General features: G+C 39.4%; 1 long non-coding RNA gene across 1 annotated transcript; it reads left to right on the top strand.

The window, feature by feature from the left end:
• The first annotated feature begins 1,396 nt into the window (after positions 1 to 1,396).
• On the top strand, positions 1,397 to 27,891 carry LOC103093624 (uncharacterized). Its single transcript, XR_008915273.1, has 4 exons — positions 1,397 to 1,488; positions 1,830 to 2,071; positions 10,688 to 10,858; positions 27,645 to 27,891. It is a non-coding gene; the product is annotated as an uncharacterized LOC103093624 (long non-coding RNA).

Here is a 27,891-nt window from a genome sequence, read left to right as displayed (position 1 = left end):
AGGAAATGGCAAAGTAATCCAGTATCTTTGCCTAGAAAACCCCAAACAATGTTACAAAGATTCAAACATGATGAAAAATGGCTGAACAACAAAATATGTATTGCATAAAAGGGAAAAGAGCTGTTTGTGTTGAGATAGTGAGTCCCCTGTCTCTTAATAGCTTTCAGCTGGAGCCCTGATGACCACTGGTCAGGAATGGGCATAATGTGGGCTTTTTGCTCAGGCAGTGGTTGGGTTAGCTGAACCCTAAAGTCCCTTCTATCCCTGAGATTCTTTGATTTTTGCCTTCCTGATTCACGGCTCTAATAATCCTTCTCTCCTGTGGATCAGTGGTGTGGTCAATCAGTCCACCAGGGCACATCACAACTCAACCTGAGTGACTGAGTCAATTACTCCCCTTCCCTAACCCTCAGTTTTTTCATCTGTAAAATAAACTAGATAATCTGTGGTACCCCTTTAGGACAGAGAAAAGTCTCTGTCCTAAACTTCTAAGGATCCTTTCATGCTAGCATTCTGTTCTAAGCTTCTCTTCATCTCTAACATTCCTTGTTCAAAGGTTCTTTCTAGCTCCAATACTCCATGGCCTGTTATGTCTTCAGGATCAGCCCCTGAGCATATCAGTCATTTTTTTTCCAGGAGAAAGCATTATGGTCCTGTTATCTACTTGTCCCATCCTGTACCTTCACCAAGCAAATAACCTAGTCACTTATTAGGGAAGAAGCCCCAGATAAGGCTATTAGGGTTTGAATGGAAAACTTTGTAGAATAAGTAAACCCAAATTCTACCAAAGGTTGGTAGAAAGCCTAGCCCCAAAGTAAGATAACTGAACCCCCCTACTCCTAAAGCAGAGGGATGATTTTGGACCTGAGACACCCTGCCCTATAGCAGAGAAATGGCTAGGAACTTCTAGCCCTGCATCAGGATGGTGACTAACAAACAATACCACACCCAAGCCAGAGAAATAACTGCAAGATCAGTGGTGCTATCCTCTTAGGAAACCTACGGCAATGACTTCAGGATGAAAGAAGATGGATAACTATGTTGCCAAATACCCCAGACCCGAGTAGGGAAGAGATTATTATATAGAAAAAGGCTCCATCCCTAGAGTAAGAATATAACCCCAAGGACTCTGGTTCCACAAATGAACAAAGATAGTATAGCCAGGCACCCCAGCCTTCAGACAGAGGACAAACCAGGACCCCTACCTGCTTGGTGATGACCCCTACATGAAAGCTCTCTGAGAACCCAGCCTGCTAACCCAGGAGCATCATATAGGGCAGGTCATGGGTCTTCTGTCCCCAGAGGAGCCACCTCCTTAAAATCAGGCATGTGGGTTGCCAGGGAAACCACCTCCTTTGTTAGCATCACCCACCAGAGGGAGGAAACAATCAGTGTAATAGTCAGGATACACATACCAGCATAAGCACATAGAGACTCACTTCTGGGCACGTGGACACTTGACCCAAGAGAAGTGAATACAACTCCAAGGTCAAAGCCTGTAATCTGAAGAGTCATAGATTTTCAGTCATTGAGGGACACTTAGAAATCATCTCCTCATTTTCCAAAGGAGAAGCCTGAGGCCCAAAGAGTTTAAGTGACTTACCCAATCATGCACAGATGGCAGACAGAGCTGGGATTCAAACCGAGCTCCTCTGACCCAAATCCTGAGCTCTTTCTACTCCCTCATATGCTTTTACATGGAGCCTTGGGCTGGGGTAGCATTCATCTCCTCCCTCCTTCCCTTCCCTCTCAGCCTCTGGTTTCCATAGAAATCTTGAGCCATAAATCCGCCTGCTTGTTTTTCTTATTACGAGTTTGTTTATTTATAGCTCTTAATGGCCTCTCCTGCTGATGATGCCAGAAAATAAGACCAGGGAGGAATGAACAAGAGCAAGCCCAGTGGGAGAGATGACTGACCAGGAATATCGTGGGGATAAAGGGGAGGCTCCCTCCTGCTAACACGGCTTCTCTGGTCAGTCCTTGGAGATTCATAGGACCAAAGGGTTTCAAGGGAGTGCTAAGAGACCTTAAGCATCAGGATCAAGTCTAGACCTCTCATTGGACAGAGAAGGTATGTCACTCCTGGAGGTTAGTGACCTGCCCAAAGCATCAACACAATCAATAGGAGAGCTGGGATTTGACCCCAGATCTCTCAGCTACAAATCCAGTGCTTGGTGAGCTCAACTCAACATACCTATCATGGTACAGAAGGGGAAGATAACATTAATGCGAGACACCACTGCTAGGAAAACTGAGGACTAAGTCATTAATTGCATCATTATATAATGTCATTATAATATTATTATACTACAATATTACATCATATTATATGTCATATCTAATATATTAATATTTATAATATATATAATGGGCAGCTAGGAGGGGTAGTGGATAGAATGCTGCTAGAACTAGTGTCAGGAAGACCTGAGTTCACTATAAAATGTAGGAGCAATACTTGCATCTACTTCCTAGGTTGTTGTAAAGATCAAGTGGGATAATATTTCTAAAGTGCTGATCACAGTGCTTGGCTCATAGTAGACATTTAATAAATGCTAATTCCCTCCTTCCTTTCCCTCCCTATCTTCATAGCCATTCACCACTGGTGAATATAGTATTTCCATTTTATATATGAGGAATTAGAAACTCTGTTACTTTTTTACCCTAGAGAGATTTTTGAGCCCGACCATCCCGTTCTCTAATTGGCCAATTCCATTTTAAAGAATTTAAAGAATTCCAATTTAAAGAATTTTATAGAATTTAAAGAACACTCAAGTTGTTTACTGCTTTATTCCTCCCTGATGGCCTGTTCTCTGGATTTCTTTCTCTGTCCCTACTCATCTTTCATCTTTCTTTTATACTTTTTGGTCTTCCCCCATTTTTGTTGTTGTTTAGCCACTCTGTTGTGTCCAACTCCTAGGGACCAATTGTCCATGGGGTTTTCATAGCAAAGATACTGGAATGTTTTGCAATTTCCTTCTCCAGCTCGTTTTACAGATGAAGAAAGTGAGGGCTAAGTGACTTGCCCAAGGATCACAGAGCTAGTGAGTTCCTGAGACTAGATTTAAATTCAGGAAGTTGAGTCTTCCTGACTCCAGGTTCAGTACACTATTCACTGAGTCATCTAGCTAGCTGCCTTCAATACCTACAATACATTATAAATAAAGGGTGTCACCTAACTGTGAATGCTTTTTCTTCCTCCAACCCATTCTTCACACACTGCCAAAGTCACCTTATCAGATCATACAATTTGAATTTGGAAGAGACCTTAGTCAATAGTCAGTGAACATTTATTAAGTACCAGGCACTATGAAAAAAGATAATCCTTGCCTTCAAAGACTTTGCAATTTAATGGAGGAAGACAGCTCAGAAAAGGCTGAACATCCGAAGAAGAGTAGGAAGGGGAAGATATCCAACTCAAGAGAATTGTGAAGAAGTCAGAGAATAGCATCCAAGGGAGCAATGAAGTATCTGAACTGAGCTCCCTCCTTAAATGTGAATTTTGGAGTTCCTCCCTCCAATCAGGGGAACAGAGGTTCGTGATGAGGTGGAGCATCAAGGCTGATGGGATGTTTCAGGATGATGAGGCTTTCCAAGTAATGAACTTTCTGGAGTAGAGTGGAGAAGTCGGAGAAGTCCCAGAGTGAGGCATCTCACATTGCCACCTCTGATCTAATGCTAGTCTTTTCCCTTTGTGTAGAAACATCCCATGATCCCATCAGTGCCTTTCTCATCAAAGATTTTAGATTTCACTGAGCCCTGAGCTTCAAGTAGTCATACTACTAGGGATGAATAAATGAACCAGTGTTAATTACCCACTATGTGCCTGACACTGGGTTGGGTGCTGGGGATAAAAGCATGTCAGACACTCTTTGCTCTTAAGAAGCTTAAATTCTAATAGGAGAAGATGGCACCTAGATTTCATTCCTCTCTAAGCTTTTATGAGATAAGTCATTTCATCTGGGAAGGCTAAGGAACTTCGCCTGTTCTTTTAGCAGGATCTCCTTCCACCCTCATCCTTTGCCCTCTCCTCTTTACTCTTTAGCCTGACCCAACTAACCCTGGCTCACAATGCACCCTCTTTTGTGGTAGAAAGAGATCAACCCCCAGCAGGCAAGACCACTTAGGGAGGAGACTCGTGAGGTTTATTCTCAGAGTGAACCTTCGGTGCTTTCTCAGTGACTGGCACTGTCATTTTCTATTAAAGGATGAAATGAGTTCTTAAAACTGAAATGTCGGAGATTGTTATGGTAATGCAGCCCGGTGGGAGAGCAAATGCCTAAAGCTGAAAAAAAAAGTCTCCCTCAGGGAGTAGTGAGTTCCTCATAACTGGAGGGCTTCAAGTGGAGCCTGGGTGAAGCTTGAGGGGGCTACGGTAGAAGGAATTTCTCTTCAGGTTCTCATTGGTTTAGATGGCCTCTGATGTCCCTTCCAGCCCTGAGTGGTAGCTTGCATTATTAAATTCTGTTTCCTTTATCTAGTCAATCCAACCTGTCAAAGGTACTTTATCACTAATGTACTCTTTTCTCCTGTTATTTTACTTTATAAAGCACTATACAGTTTTTACCAGTTTTCCCTCTTAAATGATGCTTAGATGTGTTTCTTCCCCTTCTCTGTTAAATATTTCTTTAGCAATTCCAGCACAATTACCATTTATCAGCCACATTTCACAGAATCACAGGTTGAAAGAGATGAAAGGAAACTCAGAGGTCACTTAGTTCAATTCTCACCTGAGCAAGAATCTCCCTCTTCAAAGTACTCAACTTATGACACACCCAGTATTCAATATATCCAACATATAGCATGCCCAATATAGAATATCCCTCAAATCCCACCCACCCAACATGTAATTATCCAACCTCATTTTGAAGACTTCCAGTGACATGAAAAGCCCCAGTCCATTCCACTTTGGGATAGTTCTAATTATTAGAAAGTTTCCCCTAACATTGAAGCCTAAATTTGCCTCCTCTCTTGGCTTCTACTCATTGCTCGTGGCCCTCTGGGGCCAAGGCAAAGAAGGCTATTCCCTCTTCCATATGACTACTATCAGATCTCCCAGGTTCTTTGCTGATCTTCCTGTGACAAGGATTAAGTAAATCAATCAGTCAAAAAGCACTTGTTGAGAGCTTACTACATGCCAGACACTGTAAAAAGCACAGGAGAGGCTAAGATGCAGAATCAAACAATGTCTATTTGCAAGGAACCTACCAACCATCTATTTGGAGAAACAATATGTACATATGATAGAATATGTAGGAAAGAAAAAACAAAAAAAAAGAGAGAGAGAGAACGAAGGAAGAAGAGAGAACAGAGAGAATGAAGGAGGGAAAAGGGGGACAGAAAAAGGAAAGAGGAGGGGAAGGAGAGAGGGAAGAAGAGAGTATTTGACGTATGTATTTTTCAACTTTAATATTATCTGTACCCTTTGGATGGAGCTATCTGTATCTATAAGCTCAACATTAGTCAAGAACGTGATGTGAAAACCAAGAAAGACATAGTATCTAAGACTAGAGGGATGATCATTCCATAGTATCTTGTACTAGTCAGACCCTATCTGAAAGAATGTATTTAGTTTGGGGTACCATATTTTAGGAAAAGTATCGATAAGATTGAGAATGTCTACAGGAAATAGTGCAATATGGTGAAGGTTTTTGAGATCATGTGGCATGAAGATCAGCTGAAGGAATGAGGTACAGATAGTTTGGAGAAAACTTGGCTGGCAAGAGTCTTTAGAGCTATCTTCAAAGATCTGATGCTATTTTATGGAAGAGAGATTAGTTCAAGAGGGTAGAACAGAGAAATAGATGGAAGTTGCAAAGCAGGAAATTTGGACTTGACATGAGGAAAATTCTTCTAATAATTGGGCTATCCACAAATGGATCTTCACTGGAGATCTTTGAAAAAAAAAGCATGAGTAAACATTGGGGGGTGTAGGTTGCAGAGGGCATTTTTGTTTATGTCTGATAATTCTTTGAACTCTGCGATTCTATGAATTCTATGAATCAAAACATTTATGAAAAAGACCAACCTATACCCTTTACTAGATCACAAGCTACCCGAGGGCAGAGATCATGTTATTTTTCATCTATTTTTGTATCTCTAGTACTGAACAAAATATCTTGAACATTCTGGGTTTTCTTGAGTGTAGATTCTATCTCCAATCCCTATCCCAATCCCTCTTCTCTTTAGGAGAAAGTTTTCATGAGTTATTATGGTTGAAAAAATCCATTATCTACCTATTCACTCATCAAGTAATGGACATTGATGCCCTTATCAAGAATGGTCCTTGAAGAGCAACCACAGAGTTCATTATCTGGCTTGTACTCAGAACTTTTCCAGATAGGCATTTCCAGTAGAATATAAACTCCTTCTGGGCAGGAAAGGTCTCGGGCAGTCTTTGTCTTTGTGTTCCCAGCACCTGGGACAGGCCATATAGGGCCTGGTTAAGTGTGTATGAATTGAATAGAATGGATAGAGTTTGTGCCCTTCTAGCACATAAAGTTTTGAATCTCAGGCTTTTGGAGTTGGAAGACATCCCTGTAAGCATCAGATCACTGGACTTAGACCACGTCATACTTTAAATATTACCTAGTTAGGGCTAGATTATGAGTTTGGAGCTGGAGGTCAGTTATCATAATACTTTCATTTTACAGGTAAGAAAATTATGTTCCAAAGAGCTTAAGTGATTTATCCCCAACTTTTTCATTTTACAAATGAGGAAAAAGACTATGCAAGGTTGTTAAACTCCCCAAGATCACACTGGTGATATTTGGAGGAAAAACATAATTTGAACCCAGACATTCTAAATTCCAGTCTATTGCTCTCTCCACTGTATTTCCACGTTGCTTCTCATGGCCATCGCACATAGTGGGCACTTATAAGATGTGTTTGTTAAACTGAATTGAGTTACACTGGCACACAGGTGAGCGGGGGAGATAGTAATATAGCAGAGAGAGTATCAGATTCAGATTCAGGCATTTGGTTTGAGTTCTGTCTCTAACATCTTTTAGCTGGGATACTTGTCCAAATGACTTAAGGTCTCCAGGACTCAGTTTCCTGATCTATAAAATGAGGAAATGGAACCATATGATGTCTAAGGACTCTCCTAGCTATGGCTCCTACAAATTTATATTTAGTGGAGGTATCAGGAACCCCTCAATTGGCATCAAGATTGATCCCAGGGCTATTCCATCCATCACTGTACTCCACTGAGGCTGGTAGATAGTATGGTAGTTCAGACAGTAGTTCCCTTCCAATGAGCAATCTTTCTCTGTCTCTGCATCACAGAGACAGCTACAGAGACTTGCATGTTTATGTGGGTACCTAAAGAGAGATAGTAGATGCAGGTGTGTTTTTAATAAATGTTCTGTGTGTACATGTACTCATGCCTATTAACATGCACAGCACACACATTCACAGGTGTATACACAGACGTATTTGCAAACATACGCACAAATGTTCAAGCTTCAAAACGGCGTTGGTGACAGCCAGCTAGGGACCCTAAACTGAAGATTTATGAAGAATATAAAAATGAACCCAAAGCATCTTCCCTTGGTTTGTTACAGGGAATCTCTCCTATCTTGACACAGACTCACAGGTTATTGCTTCATACCCCCAGTTACCTGAAATTAGCCAACTAATTCGGAATCTGCATCTTTATTTACAAGAAAAAATTGTCGGTGCCGAATTATCAAACTTTAATATGCTCCCAGGAAAATGAAAAATGAGAGGTTGTGATCTCATCTAACACTTTCAAATGTGTTTATTAATTCATGGTTTAAATCATAAGTTTCATTCCGTGAGAGCCCTACACAGCAATAAGCAAGTTTTAAAATATTAATGAATAAACAATATTTCTCTATTGAAATATAACATGCTTCTTTGAACAATATACCACCAGCAATAAATCAAAAGCAGCCGAAAATTACATTTCATATTTAATACGAGTTGAACTCTGCCTTTTTATAAATGATATCTTTTTTGCTTAATTGGTGTCAGTTTGGATCTAGCAAATTGGTAATAAAATTTGGATTTCCATATTTAATGATGCGTACATTTTCGGCTAAATTTTTACCAAGGAAAAAATAATAACAACTGGCCCTTTATTAGTCTTGGAGGTGGTGAGAGTAGGTGAGCTCTGGTGAGAATCAGGGTTGGCTGTCTGGGTTCTCTCAGAACACTGACTAATGCCCAAACAATGATTACTACGTTTATAAGCTTGTGGGGTGTGTTCTTCTCACACTTGTCATCTCCGCAGCCCCTCTTAAGGTTCTTAACCTGACATCTGGAATTTATTTATTAATTATTTTGGCTACTCTATCTCAAAAATCATTGTTTTCCTTTTGTAATCCTATGTATTTTAGTTTATTCATTTAAAATCATCCTGAGAATGGCTTCACCAGACTACGAGAAGGTTAAGAACTACTGAACATCCAGTCCCAGGCTTCCAAGCTCCAGCCAAGGAGTCCAAAGACAGGGATGATTGGTGAATGGGCCTCTTCAACTGACCACTCACCAGTCTATCAGCTCTAGGTCAAGTTTGGGTACTACACTACCCCAGTTGTTGACCTTGGAGGCCCTTCTCGCCCAAGTACACAAATTAAGCAGAACCATCTTTGGTAGGATATCACCTGGGGTAAGATTTGCCCCATATTCAGGGCACTACACAGCCCACCCCCAAGCTGATGTGCTGGACATCACACTCCTCTCTTTCCCAAGCATGTGACCTGGGATTAGTTACCTAATCTGAGGCCCTCACAGCCCAGGCAGGGACCAACTTGACAAGGTCTAATTGGTTTTAATCAGCTCATCTAAGGAGAATGAGCATTTGTGGCCTCATTCAGGAAATCTATCTTCATTAAACAAGTCTTTGATACTGGAATGATAGAAAAATGATCAAGTGGGTTTTTAGATTAATGCAGGAAAAGAAAGTTGGGAAAGAGAGGAAGTAATCACCTTTCTCTAGCTCCTGCTTTTGCTGCTGCTGTCACCATTGCCACAGGCAGGTGATGAACCTGCCACAACTTTGAAGTCTCCTGGAGGGCTAGAGAAGGGAAACTGGAGAAAAGTTTTACTTGTGTTTGACCAGCTACTTAGAGCCCTGCTAAGAAGCCCTCAAAGACTGGGTCCAGGACCTTGCTGCAAGGAAAGGAGGACTGGGAGGGGGAAAAGTGATCATGCACCTGCCCTCATACCTGCAGATACCTGAGGGGGGCTGGGACTAGTCACCTTCAGAAGATAACGCAGGGACCAGGGTCCTAAACCCATTTCTAGAAATAGGTATCCATCAGTGATGGACTGACATCTAGCTCAGGCAGAGCTCTTGACACAAGCATAGAGTGGGGATGAGCTCCCTCTGAAAAGAAATATTTGAGTGGAGGCTGAGTGACCACTTTTCAGGAATATTAAGAATGCTTCATCATCATAGTGGGAAAAGTGGGTGACTCAAATCCCAGCTCTACCATTTACTAGCTATGAAAGCTTAGCAAGTCACATCAGCATCATCGGCATCCTTCATCGGCTTCTTCAATAGATGTGATCTATCCCTTTATCAGTGCAGATCACAACGGGTTTTTCAACCTTATCAACTTGTGTGCTTCTCATACAAGTTTTCGCTCAGATCTTCCAGAGGATGTACTCAATTCCTTCCTCTAGGCCTCCTTACATTTCCTGGGTAACAATGCAGTACTTAGGCTGTCCATTTATTATCTGTGTAGGTTTATTTCATATCCTGCTACTTTGCTGAAGTTATTAATTGTTTCAATTAATTTTTAGTTGACTCTCTAGAGTTCTCCAAGTAGACCATAATATCATCTATAAAAAGTGATCATTTTGTTTCTTTGTTTTCCTATAGTTATTCTCTCAATTTATTTTTCTTGTCTTATTGCTATAACTAGCATTTCAAGCACTGTATCAAATAATAATGGGGATAATGGACATCCTGATTTACCACCGGTCTTATTGAAAAGCAGCTAGTTTATCTGCAGAACATAGAATGTTGATTTTGGTTTTAGATAAACACTACATGCCATATTAAGCAATGCTCCACTTATTCCTATGCTTTTTAATGTTTTTAAAATGTATAAGTGTTGTGTTTTGCCCAGTTTTTCTTGAATCTATCAGAATAATATTTTTATTGGTACATTGTCAATATAGCATAATAACTTTTATTATTTGTTGTTAATTTGATCTGTTATAGTTTACCTAACCTTGCATCACTCTGCTTTCCTGGTATAAAACTTACATGGTCATAATATGCAGTATTTTTGATAAGATATTATGCTTATATTTTATTTAATTTTTTTGCACTGATTTTCATTAGGGTTTATGGTTTTCTTTCTCTATTTTGTCTCTTCTTAGTTTAGATATCAAAATGATATATATATCATTAAATGAATTTGATAGACTCCCTTTTATTTTTTGAAAGTAGTTCAATATATGAATTAATTTTTCTTTGAAAGTTACATAGAATTCATTTGCAAATTCAGCTGCTCCTAGGTTTTCTTTCTTCAGCAATTCAATTTTTTCTGAGATCGAGGTACTTAAATTCTTTATATCTTATTCTGTTCATATGGATTTTTGCATTTTTATAAATATTCATCTATTTGATTAAAGTTATAAGTTTTTTGGAGAGTAACTGAAGGAAATATTTTCTGATCATGTCATGTCTTACTTCTTCTTCATTGAATAGATGCTAGGTGACCATTTTTCAGGAATATTAAGAAGGCTTCACTGTCATAGTGGAAAGAGTGACTACTTCAAATCCCAGCTTTGCTGATCACTAGCTATGAGATCTCAGTAACATCAACATCATCATCATCCTTCAATGTTTCTTCAATGGATATGATCTGTTCCATAGGAGGTAGGTTCATTTTTGAAACTAGCAATTATTTTTCCACTCTAATGGTTTGCCTATTAGGTTGTTTGTTTTTAAGAATCAGTTGCTAGTTTTATTTACCAATGCAATGTTTTGTTTTTGTTTTTTGCTTTCAATATTATAAGCTTTCTTAAATTTTTTAAATTTAATTTCTCTTTTGGTGTTAACTTGGAAGAGCTGATTGATGCTCTTCTGTTTTTTGTTTTTTTTTTTTAGTTGAATATCCAATCCATTGATCTTTCTTTATCTTTTTGCTAATGAAAATGTTTTCAGATAAAAAAAATTTCCCCTAAGGATTACTTCAGTTGAATATTCAAAGTTTTAGGAAAATATGTAATTGTCATTTTCTTTATGAAGTTATCAAATGGTTCAGTGATTCATTCTTTAGCCTATCTGTTATTTAGGATTAATTTATTTATCTCCAATTATTTTTAATCCTCTCTTCAAAGAACTTTCATTGGATATAACTTTATTGTTTATGGTCAGCAAATTATGGGCTTAATGTTTCTGATTTTTTGCATTTGTTTGTGAAGTTTTATGCCCTAATATATGGTCAATTTCTATAAAGGTGCCATACACATATGAAAAGTATGCACTCTCCTTTCTATTCCTACTCAATAATTGCTAGAGATTAATCATATCTAACTTTTCTAAAATTTAATTAAGTGCCTTAACTTTTTTCCTGCTCATTTTTTATTTGTATAGAAATAAAAGGATTACAATGAGATCCCCAAATTGTGGTTTTGCTGTTTATTTTCTTCCTGTAAGTCAATTAACTTTTTCTTTAAGTAGAAACTGCCATTCAGTGCATACTAGGTGTTTTTGTTTTGTTTTGTTTTAACTTCTGCTTTCTGTCTGAGTAATAGAGCAAGGGCTAGGCAAATGGGGTTAAGTGGTTTGTTTGGAATTACACAACCAGGAAATGCCTGAGTCCAGATTTGAACCCAGGTCCTCCTAACTCCAGGTCTGGCACTCTATCTATTGAGCCACTTAGCTGTCCTATATATTAGGTATTGATATTTATCATTTTCTGTTGTGCCCTTGAAGATAATGTGGCCTTCCTGTTTGTCTCTTTTAAATCAGTCTTTTGATTTTTGCTTTTTCTGAGGGTGTGATTGGTATCCTTACTTTTTTGAGTTCTCCCAAAACATAATGGATTTTGGGGAGCTACATTATCTGTTGAGTATCTCTCTTCCATTTGACAGCTGTGCAAGATATCCTCCATGACAGTGGGTAAATACCATTGGCAAACATGAATCATAGTAGCTTATTCTTGATGGTAATAGGTGTTGAACAGAGGTTGTTGCCTATGATTGCATTTTTAAGGAATCAAGTATGACCTTAACATTTGTGTAAGAGACTCCTATGTGGAGTAAAGTCTAAAGGAGATCTTTTGCTCTAACCAGCCAAATTATTTTAATTGACAAACACACACACATACATACAATGAGACCTGCACTTTTTAGTTTATTTATTCTGTAATAATATTGCTTATTACTTTTTCCCATTCTTTTGGTATTTCCTCTAACGCAAAAAAAAGAATCTTTTTAATTGTGAATCTTGGAGACTCCATTAAATATTTCTGCATTTCCACCATCCAAATAAATCTTTGCTTAGCTCCAGAGTTGAAAGGATTCTTTGCTAAGATGATGTGTCCTAGATGTGCTGAGCTGGAGCTAGTTTATCTGCGGCTCAAACTGGTGTAATAATGGCGACCTTCTAAGGCATAGATTTCTCTATTGCTACCCATGTCTTTTCTGTAATCATCTCAATAGTTTCTTCATCAGGTCTTTGAAAATCTACATTATCTGCATTCATAACTTTTAAAGAAACTAGGTCAACATGCATACCATAAATGTTCTTGTCCTTTGTCCCTTCTGAACAAATCCATCATTTTTATTTTTCTCTCTGCATTCACATGAATGGATAACTTATTATATATTTTGTTCTTTGTTCCCAGAAAATGATTTTTCTTTCTTCTTCTTAAAATAATTTCTCAAATAAATGAGATAAAAATCTTTGCAGCAAGTTTCTCTGATACAGGTCTCATTTTTGAGATAAATAAGGAACTGATTCAAATTAATAAGACTTAGAGCCATTACCCAATAGATAAATGGTCAAGGGATATGAACAAGCATGTTTTCTAAGTAAGAAATAAAAATTATCAAAGTATATATGAAAAAATACTCCAAATCATTAATAATTACAGAAATATAAATTAAAGTAACCCTGATATTTCAGATCTCATCTATTAGATTAATAAAGATGGCAAGAGGAAAATGACAACAGTTAGAAAGTCTGAGGGAAAACGGCACATTAATGTATACTTGGTGGGATCTGTAAAATGGTCCAGTTATTCTTCAAAATAATCTGGAACTATTCCCCAAAACTTACTAAACTGTGCATACTTTTTGAAAAAGAGATATAGCTACTAAGCAAAAATCTAAAAGAGATCAAAGAAAAACAACCCATATGTACAAAATTTGTTTATAACAGATTTTTTGTGTGGTGATGAAGATCTAGAAACCAAGGGGGTATCCATCAATTGGGGAATAAAGTTATATGAAGGGAATTAGACTTGAGAGAGAATGAAATAAAATATTATTGTACAAATTGATAATTTTAGAGGAAACTGGAAAGATTTCTATGAACTAATGCAGAGTAAAATGAGCAAAATTAGGATAATAGTTTACACAATGACAATACCATTATAAACAAAAACAAATTCTGAAATACTTTAAAATTTCAATCAATATAATGATATCCATATGTGTTCTAAGAATGAAGATGAAACACTCCACCCACTTGCTGCCAGAGAATGAGATACATATTTTTGGACATGGACAGTGGTAGGAATTTATTTTACTGGGCTATGAATATTTCTTAGGAGGGTTTCATTTTTATTTTTTATTGTTTAGCTTGGTGGAGGCAAAATGAAGGAGAGATGATAAATGCCTACAAAAGTAAATCATTTAATTTTTTTAAAAATAAGAAGTCATTTTAAAAATCATTTTATTATTTTCAAGATTCCATCTTTTCCCATAGATTCTCTCCATGTCTGTATTCTCTTAAGTGATCTCTCTTTTCTGGGTTTTCATGGCGCGATGCTTCTTGTACCTGACTGACCACTCTTCATTCTCTTTTTCATGCTTTAGCATTCATATTTCATTATAGGTGTACCCCCAAAGCTCTGTCTTGGCAAATACAGCTATAGACATGGCTACATATATATATATATACTCTCTCTCTCTCTCTCTGTGACCTCTTCATCTCTCATAAGTTTGTTATCTCTATGAAAATGACTTCCAGATCTATATGTCTAACCCATATCTCAATTCTGAGTCCCCATCCCACACTGCCAATTGGCTACTGGATATTTTGAAATGGATGTCCCTTAGCCCTTTCAAATTCAACATTTCCAGAAAAGAACTTTGAAATCAGGGTCTATTTATTTCATTTTTATTTTGCCTTTGTAATCCCAGTACCTAGCACATTTCCTAGAATGTAGTAAGTGCTAATAAATGCTTGTCAAATGATTGGTTTATTTCTTCCCATAACTAACCCTTCCAAACTTCCTTAATTATTTGGAAGACGTCACCATTCTTTCAGTCTCCCAGTAGGTCCCCTAACCTCAGCATTGTCCTCCTCACTCTCTCTCAAACCACAAAGCTCAACAAACAGTTGTCACACTCTTTCTACCTCTCTGACATAATTCTTACATTTCTCCTCTGCTCGCTCCTCAGACAGTCATCAACTTGGGTCAAGCATTCATCACCTCTTACCTGAGTCATTGTAGCAATCTCCTTGCCTATGTCTCTTTAAGCTCAGGTCTGACTACATCACCCTCCATGGTAAAAATTCTGGTGAATCTCTTTTGCCTCTAGGATTAAAAACCCCCCAAACACCCCTTCCCTATTTGGCTCTTATATCCCTTCACAAGATGCACTCAATCTGTCTTTCCAGCCCCCTTATATGTTATCCTCCTTTAAACATTTTGCAGTGCAGCCAAATTGGCCTTCTCCAATCATTACACAGTTTCAACTCCTATACCTTGTGGGCCCTTGCATTGATTGCTCCCTATTCCTGCAGTGCTTTCCTCAATGCTTTCATGATTTAAACAAAATACTATTTTCTACATTATGCCTTTACCCACTCCCCAGCTACTAGTGCCTTCCTTCTTTAGTTGCTTTATATTTCTCACTTCTTACGTATATGCGTATAGGTGTACATCACTCAGCCCTGATAGAAAGCATCACCTCTACAGCACGGACTAGTTCATTTTTTTTTTAATTTGTGTCCCTATCACCCAGCACAGTCCTTACACATGGTAGGCTCTTAACAAATGACTTAGGTCGATTGTATTTGGTCTAGTCCAACAATCCTCTCTAACTGCGTCTTTTTAAATATAATTTCAACTTCCTCATATAGCATGTGAAGAACTGAGGCATGAGGGTCCAAAAGTGGTAGCCCAAAACAGATCACTATTTAAAAAATCTAAGCATTTTGTTTCTTTCTCCAACAATTTCTTGTCTTCCTGCTGCATTCATCATGATTTCTCTTGGGATGATAAAGTTCAGTTAGGACTCATGTCAAACTTCCTTTTTTGCCACTATACTTTTGTAAAATTTTATTTTAATATGTTTTTAATTTTACTTTTTGTCAGTTAGCAAATATGAATTCTCTCTTCCACCCATTCCCCATCGAAAACGGAAAACAAAACTCATATTACATATGCATAGCCAAGCAAAACAAATCCTCACATTGCCATGTCCAATAGAACGTATGTGTTCTTCTGCATACATCTTAAGTCCAGCATTTCTCTTTTTTATCTTCAGGCCTCCTAACACAAGGTTTGTCTTTGCATTGATCAGAGTTATAAAGTCAAACTTCTGGAATTGGGAACGTGTTCAGCCCCAATGCTTTAGATTTGATGCAATCCTCTTCTGATCCCCAACCCCTCTTCTCTTTCTTTCACTCACAGCCCAGTCATAGGTTTGTTTCTTTTCTTTCTTTTCTTTAAGGCCCTTTTCTCAATCTACCTTCCTTAGAGTCTATTTTGCTTAAGACTAACCCCTTTCTTCATTCTCCCCTTCCTCAAGACATAGCCTGTAGCATTTCCTTTCCTTTCCTTTTTTTTAAGCCCATACCTTCCATTTAAAAAACCAATACTGTGTATTGGTTCCAAGGCATAAGAGGGGTAAGGGCTAGGCAATGGATGTCAAGTGACTTACCCAAGAGGAAGTGTCTAAGGCCAGATGTGAACCCAGGACTTCCCATCTCTAGGCCTGGCTCTCAATTCACTGAGCCTTCTAACTGCCCCATTTTGTAGTGTTTTCCAGATCTTTATGGAAGAGTTGTGGGGGAGGGTTCAGCTTCCAGACATCTTCCTGTTGCTCCATCATCTTGGCTCTGCTTCTCCGTACAAGCTTTCTGTCGACTGTTTTTTGCTTTCTATGTTTTTCCTCTCTTTTATGAGGTGATATTGCTTAGCATCTTCTGCCATATTTCTCTAAAGGTTGGTCAACTAAGCCAATATTGTCTTTGCTTGCCATGTCTCTCCAGGTACTAAGGAAATGACTGCTGGATAAGGTGGTTTCACAGTTCTTTTGGCCTCTCTGTTGTGGCAATTTTTAATCCATGAGACTTTTTCATGAAGTAATCCTGGTTACTATCACTTTCTTTACCCTTTTCCACTCCCTGTTTTTTTGGGTTTTTTTTATGGTGGTCTCTTGTGTGAATAGGTCAGGATGAAACTGTTACAAATGTTCAAAATGTCCCCTTTTCACCATTATCCTTTCTTTTAATTGGATATTGATTTTGACCTTTGTTCTAACTAGTTAATGACCTGTCTACGCCCACCCCCATGTGCACACAAAGACATACAGAGCTATTTGTGATGTAACTATTAGATCAGTAACTAGTTATTTTCTGTCTGTTAAAACAAAGTCGATTTCTTTTTTGTGTGTAATATTATTCAATATTTACCATCGCTAACACCTTCTGATTCTCTTCTGGCAGAAGATATTTATTATATATAAATGTGAAGCTTTAATGTCATCTATAAGTCTTTAGCCTCTTGTTTCTAAAACTTAAACCATATTTTCTTTTAAAATATTAATTTATGTTGTGTTTTATTGATGTTTTTTGTTTTTATCACCAACACATTTAATTATATATCATCTCCAATAAAGATCTCCCTTGTGAAAAGGAAAAAATATATATATTTGTCATACTTTCCGATATACTTTTCATCCTATGGCTATGTTCAAATTGTCAGTCAGCCAATAAAAATCTATTAAGTGCTCAGTACGTGCCAGGAACTGGAGTAAGATCTGAGGATACAAAAAGAGTGTGAAAGGGTTTATTCCCTTTATCTATTTTAAGTTAATCAATCAAAAACTTAAAGTACCCCTACTTAACACTTAATAAGTTACTAACAAAGAAAGTTCACACCCCAAAAAAACATAAGCACTGCCCCCGGGGTAGTGCCAGGCAAATTGGGAGACTGTGATTGGTTCTGGTGAAGTGGGAGAGAGACAGGAAGTGATATGGAGAAACTGTTTATAAAAAGCCAGTCCAAGAACTCCAGAGGAGGCATTTTAGGAGGAATTTGGCTGATGAGGAGGCTTTTTCTGCAGTTCATTGGTGAGGGCTGAAGAAGCATTCTGCTGCCTTGGTGGCTCTTGCTGAGGGAGGACTTTTGTATTGGTGTCTCTGCACTGGAGATTGATTCTATCCTGGTAAGACTTTTTCAGAAGAGACTACCATGACTCCTGGTTGGAGATTGGGATCTGAGGGAGCCTTTATCAGAGTTGAGCTGGATTTCTTCAGCTAGAAAATATTGTCTACCTCCTTCCTACATTTCCCTCTTTACTATCTCTACCTTGTTGTAAATAAAGCTACTAAACAGCCTACTGATTCATAGTTTAACTTTAATTTTTATAAATGGTGACCACCACAACAATTTAACTCATAAATTTAGTTGAACTATTTTTAATCCTTACAAGAGGTAATAAAACAGTGCCTACCCTCAAGAAGTTCACAATCTAATGGAGAAAACAAGTAAACAGATATGGACAAACAATCTATATACAAGATAAATAGCAAATAAGTAGAAAGGCACTGTTTTTTTAGTTTATTTATATATTTTTTTGTATATTCTTAACATCCTTTTTTGAATTGAGTTTCTACATTCGTTAGCCCTCCCCTTCTGCACCCATTGAGAAGGCAAAAACTATGATACTCATTATACATATGAAGTCATGCAATACACATAAGCTACATTGCCACAAAGTAGCAAGAAAAACAAAGTGAGGAAAAGTATGTTTCAGTCTACACTAAGAATTCAACACTTTTCTCTCTGGAGGTGGGTGGCATTTTTTTTTTTAATCCTGAGTCCTTTGGAATTGTTTTGTATCATTGTATCGATCAGAGTAGCTAAGTCTTTCACAGTTGATAATTATTAGCACTACTATTATGTACAATGTTCTCCTAGTTCTGCTAACTTCACTTTGTATCAGTTCATATAATCTTCCCAGGTTTCTCTGAAAAGAAGGCACTGAAATTAAGAGACTATGGGGGGAGACTTCCTGTAGAAGATGGGATTTTAGTTGAGGCTTAGAAGAAACCAGGGAAACTTGGAGATAGAGATGAGAAGAAAGAGCATTATAGGCATGAAGGACAGTCAGAGAAAATGCCTGCAACTGAGAGATAGTCTTGTTTGTGGAATGCCAAGCAAGACAGTGTCACTGCAACAGAGGACATGGCAGGGAGTGAGATATAAGACTGTAAATGTGGGTACAGCAGTGATATAAACAGCAGGGCTGTTTAAAGGGATTTGAATGTCAAGAAGGGGGGATTATATTTGCTCCTGGAAATGACAGGGATCCCCTGGAGTTTATTGAGTAGGGAGTGCAGTGGTGTTATCAGACCTGCACTTTAGGAGAATCAGGCAGACCCACCAGCTGATTCTGATGATAATCCAGATGTGAGATGTTGAGGGCTTGTATTGAGTGGTGGCAATCTCTGAGGAGAGAAGGGAGCATATTCAAGAGATGTAGCAAAGTAAAATCAAGAGGCTTTGGCAACAGATTGAAAATGGGGGTGAGAGATCTGAGAAGTCAAGGGTGATGCCTGGGTTATAAGCCTGAGGACTGGGAGTATGTTACTACTTAATAGGGAAGTTTGGAAGAGAGGAAAGTTTAGGGGGAGAGATAATGACTTCCCTTTGGGACATGTCCAGTAGAACTCTTAAACTCAACATCCAGTTTGAGATGTCTGAAAGACAGCTGATACTGAAGGTCAATAGACAGGTTAGGGCAAAATAAATTTAAGAATCATCAGCAAAGAGCTGATAATTAATTCCCTGGGAATTGATGAGGTCACCACATGCAATAGTATAAAGAGAGAAGAGAAAAGGGCCCAGCATCCAGGGTTAGAGGGCATGATCTGAATGAAGATCCAGCAATTGACTGACGCCATTAGGTAACAAAGTATATGCTCATTGGTTTGGAGGATTTTGCCAAGTTTTCTATAAAATTTATTTCTTCATCCTCTGCAACTAATGTTGACACAAACTACAATTGTCTTCTTGGAATTTGCTCATCTTTTTGTGAGCCCTTCAAGTTGAGATGGCCAAGTATCCCATGAAATGATGTTTCTTGATGCCTTTGGGTATATGATGAAACCAATGCCACCAAGTCCTTTGTTTCTCCAACTTACACATTACACTTAGCTGCAACTTTCTTCTGTTCTCTGGCTTCATTTACCATGACAATGCCAATATTGATGTGGCTCAGTTCTTCCATCAATATATCAATTTGTTGACCATTGGACAAGGATCTCAAATTTAAGTGATCTATAAAAAAAGCCGATACCTGCAGATAGTGTTAAAAACTTTGCTCCATTTTCTGACCTCCCACTATTACTGAGGAAAGCAGAAAGGGGCCACACAAGGACACTGAAATTTTTTTCTTCTTTTCATAGTTTGTTATGAAACATAAGACTGAGTCTGTCTCCATGTCTCTATGTCTTTTCAGTATAGTAGAACCCATTTGAGCTTAGGATCCATTGACATAGCCTTTGATAGTTCAGCATCACCTTCATGCTACCACAAAGGATAAGAATAGGACTTTGTGGAGGAATCATAATACAATAATATGCTATAATAACACCATGACTTATAATTATAGTAAATATTATTATATTAAAGTTAGAGGTCATCCAAAGGGTAATGGAGAGGCATGTGGGGGGCATGAGTAGACTGCCACAAATGTGCAGAAATAGTATAACATCTAAAAGATATATAACATGAAAAGGGAGGAGTCGGGTAACGTAGCAAGAGTGTGGGATGTCATTCACACAATGCCAAGAGATCTGAAAGAAGAATCCATCCACTCACCCACCCCTACCATGTTGAATGGACCCTCACATAAATTTGTAGGAGGATGTAAATAAGAATTGCACAGGATGATACTCAGTATGGCCCAATAGAAAAGCTTGGAATCCTTGTCCTGCCTTTTGTGTATGACTCAGACAAATCAATTATTCTCCGATTCTGTTTCTTCATCTTAAAATGAAGCGATTAGACTTGATGACTTCTAAGGTTCCCTCTCTCCCTCTCTCTCATCTTCTGAGGTGAGGATGGAGAGCTCTATACATTATTGCAAGGAATACTCATATTGAGTAATCAGATCTGTCCCAGGAGAACCTAATGCACAATTTTAATCTCAGTTGCAGGGCAGCATGCTTTCCATCCACTAGCTAGCTCATTTGATCCTCACAACCCCCATATAAAGTGAGGACTAGGGATTTTGTTATCTTCTCTTTACAGAAGAAACAGACCGAGAAAGGTTGACTCGTCCATGGTCACACAGCACTTAAATGGCAGAGGTGGCATTTGAATCCAGTTCTTCTGTGAATTCAAGTTCAGTGGTCTTCTCACTAACTCTGTACTCACCTCTGGGGCTCAGTTTCTTTATCTATAAAATGGTAACAACGATCCACCTTGTATCTTTTGTTTCAGTAGGTGATTGTGAGGAAAATACTTTTTTTAAACAAGACGGGGTTATAGTTAAGAGAAGTATTTGTCATTAGAGGGGACCCCTGGACTTGACAAGGTCTAAGTTTCTCAAGGAAGAGAGTAGTCACTATCATTCCCAGGAACAGGGCCATGATTGAGCCCACCTGGGAAAAGGGAAGGCTCATAGGGAAATCATAGAATTTATAGCTGGAAGAGAGCTTAAAGTATCACTTAGTCCAGGGGCAGGTCAGTGACTTGGTGGACAGAGACCCAGGCCTGGAGACAGGATGTCCTGGGTTCAAATATAGCCTGATATTTCCTAGCTGTGTGACCCAGAGCAAGTCACTTAACCCTTACTGCTCTTCTTCTTGAAATTGATTATATCAATTCTAAGGTAGAAAGTAAGAGGTTTTTTAAAAAAATCAGTGTAACTCACATTATTTGAAGATAGGGGAATGGAGGTCTAAAGAGTGACTTGCCCAAGGTCACACAGGTCCTCTGTCTATACATCCAGCTGGCTATCAGGGAAGCTGAGGAAAAGTAGTATAAAAATTAAATTTAGTCTCTAGTAATAGAAATATATTTTGTGAGGTTTATTAAGGATTATTAGAAAACAAAGGAATAAATAAAATATACCACATGACCATGGCTGATTAGCCAATTCAGAATGCTCGGGCTTAGCTTACTTACTACACCGTTGCAAAGGCTGAGTTGAGAAAGAGAGCTCTTGGGAGGCAGAGACCCATTAAATACTAATTGTGATCTCACCCAGGTGGAGACTCAGGTGAGATTATAGGGAATTCTGGGAAATACCAAGGACTTCTGGGGATTGAAGTCTAGGGTTCAAATCTCCATTTTATAGTAGAAAACTTAATAGCCACGGGTTGAAAATGCTGACTGACATTTAAATATCCATTCTGGTCCCCACCACCCATTCCTTTTGCCTCCCCCAAGCTCCTTGCTCATTCAGAGCAGTAGCTTACATTTATGTATGATGTCTAAAAAGTCTTAGTTTTAAGCTGTCCCCTTTGGGGACAACCTGTATGGCTGCCTGAAAATATACAGAGAGCTTTATGTTTCCATTTCATCTTCACCACAACCCTGAAAGTTGGAATACTAGTACTATTTACTGTCCACATTTTAAATATGGGGAAGCTGAGGCTCAGAGATGTAAACTTGACCTACCCACTATCACCCTCTCAATAAATGATAGAACCAGAATCGAGAGTCATCTTTTTTTTTTTTAAGCATTTACCTTCCATCTTGGAATCAATACTATATATTGGTTCTGAGGCAGGAGTGGTAAGGGCTAAGCAATGGGGGTTAAGTGACTTGCACAGGGTCACACAGCTGGGAAGTGTCTGAGGCCAGATTTGAACTGAGGACCTCCAGTCTCTAGGCCTGGCTCTCTATCCACTGGGCTACCCAGCTGCTTCTGAACTGAGAGTCTTTAGAGATGGTCTTCTATAGTCACCTCATTTTCAGAGGAAGAAACTGAGGCTTAGGGAGTTTAAACAACTTATCCAAGGTCACAAAAAGGGCAGCAAAGTTAGAATTCAAACCCAGGTCCTTTGACTTTGAATTCAGTGTTCTTGATGTAACAATGTCCCCTGACACTGGCCCCACTCAGGTGGAGGCCCTCATCACATTATTGACTCCATTTACAGCTGATGAAGCTTTGCTTCTGAAAGGTCACAGCCCATGGCTCACCCCGTGGTTTGAGCAGGTCCTATTAGCACTAGCTCTCTCCCCTCCAGGAGGCTACTTCCTATGCAGCTGCTCTCATCATCCCCATTGCACAGATGAAGTCTATACACACACCTGTTCTTAATCTAATTGTGCACATCCCAGGTGTTTATGGCCTTTAAGCTAATGGTGCTCAGGTGTGCATGTGTCCCCAGGTAGCCAGCTGCCCGGCTATTTGTTTTTATGAGCCTAGATACAGAGTTTGTGGGACTCTAGGCCTCTACAAAATTCAGTAACCTGGCTGGCAGCTTTCTTGTCTGCTCACGAGCACTAGAGTCATCTCCACAGCCTGCCTTTCCCTTCATCCCTCCTCTCACAACATTTGCAGCAAAATCCCAGATTCTCTCAGATTTGGAAGGAACCCAAGAGATCATCTAGTGATCAATCCATAGGGAAACTGCAAAATCCTGTCTACAGTCACTGCAGCCTGCACTGAATGACCTCAAGTGACAGGGAACTCATTATCTCTCCAAGTAGTCCAACTTTGATCCTACACATCTCTTCCTATTAGTGTAACAAGGATTTCCCTGCACGTGGAGCACAGGGGTGTTCCTCAGAGAGAGGAAGAATAGACATCTCTAATCTCTTCTGCCTTATCTTGTCCAACAGAGTCTTTATTTCCTGCTGGGAAGGGAAGTGCAGGATGGAGGCCAAAAGCTTGGCCACTTGGTTCTCCCCAGAGAGGGGCAGCAATACTAGGCTAAAATTAAATCTATCATCTGCTTCCTTAAATATTATTAGTCTGGGACCATAATGGTGAACCTGTGGCACATGTGCCAAAGATGGCACACAAAGACCTCTCTGTGGGCACCTGGGCCATCCCTGGCAGAATTAGTTACTAGAAAGGCAGAGGGACTCCAGTGGAGCTGCTCCCTTTCCCCTCTGTCCCTCCCTGCCCCTCTGCGCTTACTCTCTCCCCTAAGCAGAACAGTCAGGTCAATCCCCTCCCTTTCTCCCTCTCCTGTCTGCGGTAAAGCAATGGAGGGGAGGTTTTAGGGGGGTGGCTCAGTCTCTGGAAGGTGGGGCTGAGCACATGGTTTTTTAAAAGGCTTTAAAAGGTTTGCCATCACTGCTCTAGGGGGTATGGTTTTCAGGTTCAAGATAACTTCTGATTACTGTTTTATTAATGGGAGGAAATAAGGACTCCAAGCTTTATATCCAAGACTTGTATCCCTTCCTACTGAATCCCAGCTCAACAATGAACATACTTCTTGTTGTTCAGTCATTTTTCAAGCAAGTCTGACTCTTCATCACCCTATTTGGATTTTTCTTGTCAGAAATACTGGAGTGCCTTGCTAACCTTCTCCAACTCATTTTACAGATGATAAGACTAAGACAAACAGGGGTTTGTGACTAACCCAGAACTGAATAGCTAGTAAATGTCCAAGGCAAGATTTGAACTCATGAGGATGTGTCTTTCTGACTGCAGGCTGAACATTCTATCCACTGAGCCACCCAATGAACACATATAGCAGAGTGGCAAAAAGCAAAATTTACCTAAATTATAGCTAAACAGTAACCATGTAAAGTATACATATGAGAATATACACCAGATATGACAGAGTGAAGGACTCTTCTAGTTTTAAGAGAGGAGGTGGAAGGGAGGTCAACCCCACCTTAGTTTGATGAAAGGAGAATAAAACTCTGGAATAAAGTTGGCATGAGAGGAACTATCAGGTTCTACCATGTCTCCATTCCCAGATTGTCATAGTAGAGACTTTAGGAAACATCCTCTTGAGTGAGATCAAAGACTTTTTCTCTCAGTTGAATTTTCTCATTCCCTATCTATACTTTTTTCTGATTTCTGTTTGCCAGGTGATGGAGGGGGCAGAGTGCCAGTCAGGAAGATCTGAGTTCAAATCTAGCCTCAGGTACTTACTAGCTGGGTGACCCTGGCTAAGTCTCTTAACCTTGTTTGCCTCAGTTTCCTCATCTATAAAATGAACTGAAGGAGGAAATGGCAAATCACTCCAGTATCTCTGCCAAGCAAACTCCAAAAAGAGTTGGACATGGCTGAAATGACTGAACAACAAATTGAAATGGATAATTGAATCTTCTTTCCTAATTGCTATGTGTATGTTCATTGTGGAGCTGGTATTTAGTGGGAAGGGAGACAGTCCCTGGATATAATGCTTGGGATCCTACTATCCCCAAATAATGAATAGTCATCTTAAATTAGGTTCTACCTGAAAAACATGTCCCCTAGGCCAGTGATAATGAACCTTTTATAGACTGAGTGCCCAAACTGCACCCCTCGTGCCACATGTGAGCCTCTACATTACCCCCAGACAGAGGAGGAAGGAAGAGCTCCCAAGGGACTGCTGGGCAGAAGGGCAGGTGAAGTAAGAAATGTCCTCAGGCACACGTGGAGAGAAGGAGGGGAGCAGCCCTCTCGAAAACACATGCCATAGGTTCACCAACATGGCCCTAGGCCTAGACTAACATTTAAGGGAACAGATATACAGCAGCCCTTCTTAATGAGGTGAGCAGAGTGGCCAAGCTTCTGGCTCCACTCTTGCTTGCTCTCCTGGCAGAAATTAAAGTCTCCCTTGTGTAATAGTTAAAATAGTGGGAGACTTAAACTGTAAGAGTTAAAATGGTTGAGGTCATAAACTGTAGTGAGTTAAAATAGTGGAAGACTTAAATTGTTGTAGATATAAGAGTGGGTGAGTAAATTGTGACCGCAGAAAATATGTTTCACTACAGTGTCTTGTTTTAATCAATATATAAGGTGGTCACCAGGGAAATATTCCCAATTATGAATATACCCAAGTCAACTGGGTTTTATAGAGACTTTAATTAATAATATGATGAGGAATTAGAGAAAGAGAGGAAAAAAGGAATAATGAGAAAAGGAATTAATGAGAAAGGGATAAGCTGGCCCTGGCCAGTCCTGGCCAACCCAGGTCTAAGCCCTAAGAGAAAAGATCAGTCAGTCCTTAATCACTCACCACAAGATCTGTCCAAGCAAGCAAGGATTCTAGTGACACCAGGCCAGCTCCATCTCAGCTGACTTCACCAGCTCAATCCTCAATCTGAATGTTCCCAAGAGAGTCTCAAGAGAGACCCTTCAAGGCAGCCTTTCCCAGCTGACTGTCTTAGAGAGCTTTTTGTCTCCTTTTAAAGGGCATTTTCTCCTATGTCACCTCCCCTAAGTTCTTCCATCTACCAATCACAGTAGACATTTCCCAAAGGACAGCCCATTCTGAATTCACACCTGAGTAGACTAAACTTTTGAGTAATCCACACCTGAGTAGACTAAAATCTCTGAGTAAGTTCTCACCTCTTTGTTCCTTGTAAGTTCACAAGTTGCCTGACCTTTATAGGTACTTAGCTTAAGGGCTTTTGCCTCACGATAAGTATGAGTTAAGTACTTTTTCATTGTTCAGTAAGGAGTTTACAACTTTATCTTCCCCTAAAGTATGCTTAAGTATGTATGGAATAAGGTCAGAGTTCTCACATTCCTGATCAAGTACCTTCATTGTTTAAAATGGGGAATGGTCTCAATAGGGAATTGTCCCAATGAAAAATTCCCCAATGGGGAATTTTTTTAACATTCATAACTCTGAGAAATTTCAAGATTCACACTTGGAAAAGGAAAATGGAAGATAAAGCTCGAGGTGTCTATTCTATCTCCTTTTAAGCTACTTGGTGATACCCCTATGCTACATGTCAGGAAGTGCCCTCACAACTTTAGGAAGGCTTTTATTGCATCAAGTTGGGATCTGCTTCACCACAATTTCCACCTGTGTTTCCTTGATCTTCCCTCTAGGACCAAACTGAGTAAGGTGAAGCCTTCCTATGCAATTAGTTGGGTCAGTAGCTAAATCAGTGGGCCTAGGGAAGATCTAAGTTCAAATCCAGCCATAGATACCTTCTAGTCATGCGATCCTGGACAATTAACTTAATCTGTTTGCCTCAGTTTTCTCAACAATGATGTCTACTTTGTGCTCTTCTACCACTTAAATGTAGTTGTTTCTCTCGAGTAAATTCTCGTGGGATCCGGTCTCCTGTGTAAGCCTTCTCCAGCCTAGTGACCTGGCACTGGTCATATTTCAGTTTGTTCAATGACCCTCTTAAATTATTGCATCTCAAACTGAGCACAATATTTTGAATCTGGGAGGGCCACGGCAGAGGACAACAGGCTTGCACTTCCCTTATTCTGGACATTGCTCTAATTAATGTAATGCAACCCAAAGCATTGACCCTTTTGGTGGCCACATCATACTGCTGCTTCCAGTTGCATTTACATTCCCCTCACCATTCCCAGGCTTTTCTCATTATTAGAAAAAGTGGATTTAGCTCTTCCTCCCCCAACTCCTAACATGAATTTTTACTATTGAATTTTTAAACCAAGTATAAGACTTTACATGGAGCCCTTTAGAATCTCATATCGTTTGGTTCAGCTGATCATTTCAGATTGTGGAGGATTTTTTGCAACCCAACACATCGTTGGCTACTTTATCCTGTGAGCCTATGCCGTGCCCACACGAACTGTGGGCTAGCTTCCCAATTGTGAAGGCCACTCAGTATAGCTAAGAGAACTAGGGAGGTTTTGAGGCTTGGAGTGTAATTTGGTGCCAGACCGGGATGCTTCCATTTGTGAGGGTGAAAAGGATCAAAGCCAGAATGTGGTAGGACGGTTTGAGCCTCAGGATGAACAAATTGGGATTAGAAGATGGAGGGAACAATCAACTAGAAGTTCGCATATTTCCTGGAGAGGATGCCCTGGAGTTTAGAGTTTAGAGGGAGGGGGGGGGGGGCACCATTTGTTGAAAATGGGAAATTGTTTGAAAAGCAACCTTCTCTTTGAGTAGTGCCTTCTGGTAGGTAGAATCCAGGTTGTGGGAAAACATATATCCCTGAATGATAGAATGGAAGATTCTTGCCGGCAGGAAGTGGTTTTGTTGTTGTTTATCTTTGCCTGCCCAGGATCCAGTATCAGTGCCTAGCAAAAAGTAGGCACTTTATATTTGATTGTTTGATAATTGTGCTTTTCCACAGGTCACTTTTTAAAATGTTGCCAGTGATCTCATCCTTTAAAGCTTCATCCTAGAAATGGAGGAATCCCCGAGTTGTCAAAAATTGCTTGCCCAAGTTGAAAAGACTCCAAGTATGGTGGTGGCAAGAGTAAATACACACACACACACACACATTTATCCATCCCTTTCTCCCTTCTTTCCTTAATTTTTTTGATTGTACATTCTACCATCTGTGAGTGTGTGTGAAAAGAGCAAAGGAGCTCCTCTTC

The sequence above is a fragment of the Monodelphis domestica genome, chromosome 1, assembly GCF_027887165.1.
Source record: "Monodelphis domestica isolate mMonDom1 chromosome 1, mMonDom1.pri, whole genome shotgun sequence".
NCBI lineage: Eukaryota > Metazoa > Chordata > Mammalia > Didelphimorphia > Didelphidae > Monodelphis > Monodelphis domestica.
The sequence above is the reverse complement of the archived record's forward strand: the minus strand, read 5'-3'. Positions and strand labels throughout refer to the sequence as shown.